The sequence below is a fragment of the Lactuca virosa genome, chromosome 4, assembly GCF_052849685.1.
Source record: "Lactuca virosa cultivar CGN04683 chromosome 4, Lactuca_virosa_CGN04683_v6, whole genome shotgun sequence".
Classification (NCBI taxonomy): Eukaryota; Viridiplantae; Streptophyta; class Magnoliopsida; order Asterales; family Asteraceae; genus Lactuca; species Lactuca virosa.
The window spans coordinates 403,810,135-403,817,525 of record NC_136429.1 but is presented as its reverse complement, the minus strand read 5'-3'; positions in this window follow the sequence as shown (position 1 = coordinate 403,817,525).

Genomic DNA, 7,391 nt, shown 5'->3' with positions numbered 1-7,391 from the left:
TCGTAATCTCGGCCGCAATCAACTCTCGCAACCTCTCATCAATACCATCAGTAGTACCGCTCGACCCAGCCCCGGATCCAGATCCCGATCCCTCTGTTCCCAGCCGTGTCACCACCATGCTGAACTGAAATACCATAAATTAAAATGATCAGGATTTCTATATATATAGGATCTTTCCCACACTGTTCCTCCTCGAGGTTGTCAGATCTAGCAATGCTTCGGGTACAGGTCCTGTGCATTCAGTAGTACGGGCCCAATACTACCTTCCACACCTACCTATACCTTTCCCCACTGCTCTACCTGACAACTTCAATTCATCCCGCAGTTACCAAATACATCAGCCTCAGACTGTCCTAAGGCTTGCTCTACTCATATCATCCAAACTAATCATGACAGGCTGCTCTTATGCATGCAAATTATACACAGAAAAGATCAAATAGACTTTCGAATAAGAGATTCTACCCTAAGACTCTATCAAACGAGGAAAACAAAAATAAGGCCAAATCAATCATTCTGAGGCTATAAGCTCCTAATCGTATACAATTTTAATAACATACACTTAGCAGGTTCCATATAATCAACACACCTCAATATCAGTATTGCATGGTTATTCGAATTGGGAAAGTACTTACTTGGCTCGGCTGATCACGTGCATCGCACTCTCATCTTTTGGGCTTCTTTTAAATTCCTTTTTAGGTTACTTTTGAAAACATTTCTCATCTCCTTAGTTTGAGTTCTGACACACCCGAGAGTGTGCCCGGATCCCTCAAACCAAGGCTCTGATACCAACTTGTAATGACCCAATTTTACCAAGAAAAATTTTCATTTTTAAATTAATCAAAACCAATCTCATAAACCATAGTTTTCCAAACATATGTTTTCAAATAACATTCATTACATCATTGTTTTCCCTTTTAAAACATCAGAGGGTCCCAATTACATTTAAAGAGAGAGATAGAGTGCGCGCCACGTGATCACGCCTTGCCCTTGACATTGGGCTCAGAAGTACCTGAAACCAATCAACAACCTGTAAGCGAAATTCTTAGTGAGTTTCCCGGAGCATACCACACACATTCACATACACCTATCCTGTTAGCTAATAAAGCTATAACATGTCACAGAAACGATGCAATATAATCCAGCAAGAATGCCATGGGATACCCCACATGGTTTTTACCTAGGACTGCCATGGGCTACCCCACATGGTCTTACATCTAATGCCATGGGCTACCCCACATGGTCTTTACCTAGGAATGCCATGGGCTACCCCACATGGTCTTATATCTAATGCCACGGGCTCCCCCTGGGGTCTTCCATACCAACATAATATCACATAACATATCAATTCATAAACGAATAACACACACATAACATGATCACATAATGGGCCGGCCTTGGTGCCGTAGACCCATAGGTATGGTGAGAAGACTCACCTCCAACTACTGAGTAAAATAGCTGCTCTCTTAACACACCGAAACCACTAGTGCTGTACAATAACAATATTAACCCAAGATTAGGGTTTGATCATGGCTAAACTGAAAACTCAACCCCAAAGTCCTTCCCTAATGGCCCAAAAGTCTTCCTTGGCTAATGGGCCCCAAAGTCCATGCTCCAAATTTATTAATGGGCCACATGGCCCATTAAGGTCCAACTATAATATTTCCAACCCAAGACTGATCAGTTGATCCATTAACTCAAAATATGGTCAGGCCCAAAGATAGATTAAGGCCCAAAAGGCTTATGAGCCCAAAACAAGTCCAAGTCCATCAGGGGTGCGTACGCCATGCGTACCACCATGGTACGCGCAGCGTACCGGGCTTCTGCACCTTACGCGTGGCGTTCTCTAAGCTATGCCCAACGTAGGAACATATTAATCACTTTTCCATTAAGTGCTTATTTCTCGATAGATCCACGTCCCAAAGTCAGATCTGAGCACATCTTAACGTCCTAGGTCATAAAGTTGGCAACTTTATGACCTTGCATGCTTTGAAGGACCTCAAAACCTCATTTCTCACTCTAGACCTTAAATAAGAGTTCTCAAATCATGCATGGAGTCTTAACAGCCACCAAGCTCGTAACTTTATGCATTTAGCATGCATACAAAGCTCAGATCTGGGCATCTCAGTCCCTGGAGTTGCTTCACATCCAAGAGAAGGTCTAGATTCAACAAAAGGGGACAAATAGAAACCCTAGCTAGATCTAAAGAACAAGATGGAAAGGTCAAAACTTTATACGTCCAGAAGCCTCCCAAGGTGAACTAAGTGCAGAATCTTGAAGCCCAAGCCACTCCAAGCTTGCTTAGGATCTCCTTCTTCTTCGATGAACTTCACAAAGACCACACAACCCACTCCTAGGCTCAAACTCTTTCTCACAAAGATTTTCAGGTGATGTGGGACGAAAATGAGGCTCTAGGGGCGAATAATGTCGGGTCCAACGGCTTAGAGATGTTTAAATATGGGGCAACTCCGCACATTAGGGTTTTGCATCCCTGGCGCGAACGCCCAACGTAAATCAAGGTACGCCCCGCATACCCTGATTCACCCGCGGCCACATTCATGCAGTACACTAAGCGTACTCTTAGGTACGTCCAGCGTACTTAACGGACCAAATATGCAAACTTAACATTCCTTAGGGTTTTCAAGGCATACCAAAATTTTGGATGTTACAGATTTTGGTTTTGCGGCTTCGGTTTGGGTCATCTTCTGGGCTTTGTTGTTTTGGGCGCTGTTAGGCCATCAGGTTTTGGGTTGATATTTTATTTGTGGAGGCCCACTATGGCGTTGGGCCCAATTTGGAAAATTGGGCCATTGATGGATTTATGGATATTATAGTGTTGGACTTTTGGTTTGGGTTTGGGCCTTAGTTTTGGATCATATTGGGCCAGGGGTAAAATGGTCATTTTTCCCCATGCATGGATTAAGGATTATGGTATGGGACCCAATTTCTAATTGGGTATATTGATTGGTAGTGACAGATCGGGTGGCTGGCGGGGCAACAGCTAAGGAATTCATGCGGGAAGTTTCTGCAGTGCGAGGTGAGTCTCCTCACCATACCAATGGGTCTAAGGCACCAATGTCGGCCCATTTTATGATATGTGATACACTAGCTGAAGTTGTATTATGTGGTATGTTAGCTAGTTATGTGATAGGGAGTATGCTAGTGATTATGTGGTATGTTAATTGATTTTGTGATACGTGATATGCTACTGGTCTTTGTGATACTTTCATGGAAGACCTCGGGGGGTTCCCGGGGCACTTAGGTGTAAGACCTTGGAGGGTTTCCTTGGAATCCTAGGTCAAGACCTCGGGGGGTTCCCGGGGCACTTAGGTGTAAGACCTTGTAGGGTTTCCTTGGCATCCTAGGTCAAGACCTCGGGGGGTTCCCGAGGCACTTAGGTGTAAGACCTTGGAGGGTTTCCTTGGCATCATAGGTCAAAGACCTCGGGGGGTTCCCGAGGCATTGGGCTAAGACCATGTGGGAGTTCCCATGGCACCCGGAGTAAGACCCTGGAGGGTTTCCAGGGCTTCCTTATGTGTTGTTTTGCATGGCTTATGTGTTCTGTATAGCTGTTCAGCTAGCATGATATGTTGTACGTGTTTGTGTGTGGGTATGCTCTGGGGAACTCACTAAGCTTCGTGCTTACAATTTTGTTTATGTTTTCAGGTATCTTCGATTTCGAAATGAAAAGCTCGGATTGATCGCAGTGCACACACCTATGAATTCCGCAATGAATGATTTTGGGACGAACTCTGATAAATGTTTTACTTAATGATGATTTGAAATGTTTGGAATAAATGGTGTCAATGTTTTTAATTAACAATGCTTTGGAATGATTGGAATAAATGATATCTATTTTTGGGTTATATTAAAAATGAAATTTTTACCCCTGTTTTTTGGGTCGTTACACAAAGTTTAAAGAATTGTTTCGTTTTAGGGTTACACCAAGATATTCAAAACGAGCTCACCATCCTCAAGCCCACTTTGTTACATCAAGCTTGTTCATTGGCTAAATTAATTGAAGATAAGATTGGGCCAACCACAAAATCTAGACCATCCACAAATTTTAAAGCCATCCCGTCCACTTGGTCAACAAATACTCTAACAAACCCTAACGTCACTTCTACCTTGACTCCACTTTCGTCAAACACCCCAACACCCATGAAAACAAATCCTACACTACCATTCACCCGCTTATAATTCGATGCTTTACAGGAAAGACGAAAAGATGGACTTTTTTTCAAATTCCCGGAAAAGTATACACCCGACCATAAATGCTCACCGCACTAGTTTCTCCTAATTGTTGAAAACGACGATCAAGAAAGCATGGAGGAAGAACCAACCGTCACAAGTTCTGACGAACCACCACCAACATTCTTGTCCCTCTCGCATGCAACATTTTTTGGGTTATCATCCTCGCAAACACTTCATGTTACCGGATACATTGCCAACAAACTTGTTAAAATCCTTGTTGACTGTGGAAGTACACATAATATCGTCCAACCAAGAGTCGCCTCCCTCCTCAACTTGGAAACCAAATCCGTTCAACCATTCTCAGTAATGGTCGGCAATGGTAAATACATCCAATGTCAAGGGTTCTGTCCTAATTTCCGCTTACAGTTATCTAACTCTCGCTTCCAGGTGCCAATTTTCGTCCTACCAGTGGAAGGGGCATATGTGATCTTGGGTGTTACTTGGCTTAGTAACCTGGGAAGGCTCTCAGCTGACTTTTCCATTCCAGAGATTACCTTCCAATATTAAGGGAGACCATGCACCCTGAAAGATGAACCTTGGACCCAAAACGTTACCCCTAACACTTTGTCCACACTAATATGTGAAGGTACTATTACATCACTACATACTCTTAGTTACGACCCGTCACCAATCAACCAGATCTCTAACCCTGAAACATCCCAAAAATACGGTCCAAAAATTTCGTTTTGATTATTTATAAAAATCCATAAATACCATTTGTCATCTCATAAAAACATATGTAATGTATCTCAAATCATCATAATAAAATATTGTATCAAAATCATGTACCAAATATCAGAGTCTAAACATCCCAGGCTGAAACAAATGGTGTGTGCACTGCAATCATCCAGAGCTCTTCCCCTTGCTACCGGAAGTACCTGAAACCAAAACTAAAAACTGTAAGCACGAAGCTTAGTGAGTCTCCCCAAACTACCACATACCATACACATAATCACATAATGCCATACATTGGGCCTTGCCCGGCATTGGAACGAAGTCTGGTATACATATCAGATACGAACAAGCATATAACATAAACACATAACATAAACATATAAGCTAAATCCTTCCTCGGGCTTGCCCCGGCATCGGACCAAAGTCCGGAACACATAACACATAACATATAACTAAACATTCCTCGGGCTTGCCCAGGTATCCGACCAAAGTCTGGAAGATATAAACAAACACATGCAAGAATCACGAAGACATCAAGCATACAAATCCTTCCTCGGGCTTGCCCCGACATCAGACCGAAGTCCGGAAACATATAATCTACATCGGGCTAGCCCCGACATCGGACCTAAGTCTGGCATACACTAACATACATAAATGGGCCGACATTGGTGCCTTAGACCCGTTCCTACTGGAGGAAAACTCACCTCTCGAGCTGACGGCTTAAATCTCGTGTGAGGAATCTCTGATGGCTGCTCCAATCGACTCCCCGACTATCATCATCACAATAAGCACTTAGTCAAAAATTGATAATTCTTCTAAGGGTAAAATGACCATTTTACCCCTAGTCAAAGTCAACATTCTGGGATGACCAACTCCCATAGTCGACCTATCAACTTGCCGAGTTCTTTAACTCAACAGTCATGAAATCGCGACCCACCTTGCCGAGTCGTCCCCCGACTCGTCGAGTTCTATCGGGCTACTCATGGTCGCGATTTAGCGATTCAACTCGTCGAGTCTCTTCACAGACTCGTCGAGTTCTATCTTAAGCTGAAACGAGACAACACGACCTAACTCGTCGAGTTCTATCTTAAGCTGAAACGAGACAACACGACCTAACTCGTCGAGTTCCCTTATGCAGTCAACGAGTTCCTCTGCCCGTTTGGCCATCTTAACAAATTAAGCCTTGACTCTCATATCCAAAGTCCAAACTTCGTCTATATACTGGAAATACCCCTTTTAGGGGTAAAGATTCCAACTTTACCAGCTAATAACGCATCTTAATGGGTTTAGCTAAAACCCTAGTTCCTTAGGACATAGATTTTTGTCCAAAAGCCTTATTACTCCAACTCAAAGCATGAAAACTGAGATCTAAGTCCTAGATACCAAATGAACACATAAAGTCTCTAACTTTACTTCCATGCAGGACCTTTTAGGCTAAAAAGGGCCAAAATGACACTCTATGGCTTGCATGGGGACTCCTATGGCATAAAGTTTGCACCTTTATGCCATAAAAGTCCGTCAAGATCCTAGATGTGGAAGAATACCCACTTGGGCCGTCCATTCTTCACATGCTAGCATACTTGGACCAAAACCCTCATAAAGATGAAAAGAAGAGATCAAAGAAACCATTGAGCAAGGTTGGGACTTGGTTACCCGAAAATGTAGCAAATGATGTGTAGTTTCTGGATCTACTCTTTCCCTCTTGAGCCCTCTAGCTTTCTCTTCTTCCACAAGCTTCAAAAACACACAAAGATCACACAAAATGGCTCACAATCTCACGCTAGCACTAGTGTTTTGTGGATTAGGGTTTGAGACTTGGAGGCTGTAAATGAAGCTGAGGGGTGGGGATTAAGATGCTTAAATTGGGTACAAAACCCTGAAATTAGGATTTCATCCTCGCAGCCCTCAACTCGTCGAGTAGGTGACTTAAGATCCCGCGTCAAATCTGATTTCTACTCGACGAGTTTGGGGCTTCCAACTCGTCGATTAGCTCTACAAAAGTGAATAAAGTATAATTAAATACGTACCAGGAACCAGGAGTTACAAACCCAACACCCCTCACCCACGATAATCCCAAAATAAAAACCTTACTCTAACAATTCTCAAAGATTTTTCAAGAACGCCAAACCCTACCACCATCTCGACCTCATGACCACAACATTCCCCTAACCAATCCAACTACCATCATCAATGTCAAACCATACAGATATCCACAGTTCTAGAAAAAATCATGACAACATTAATAACGTAGATGCTTCAGAATGGTGTTATCAGACCAAGCCAAAGCCATTTTTCTTCCCCAGTGCTATTAGTAAAGAAAAGGGATGGCTCCTAGAGGTTTTGCGTAGACTACAGGGCACTAAATGCCATGATAGTACTGAAACATCGCAAAAATGCAGGGTAAAATTTTAATTTTTATTATAGTTAAAACACTAATGAAAACTTATCCAGAGATTAAAAAGCAT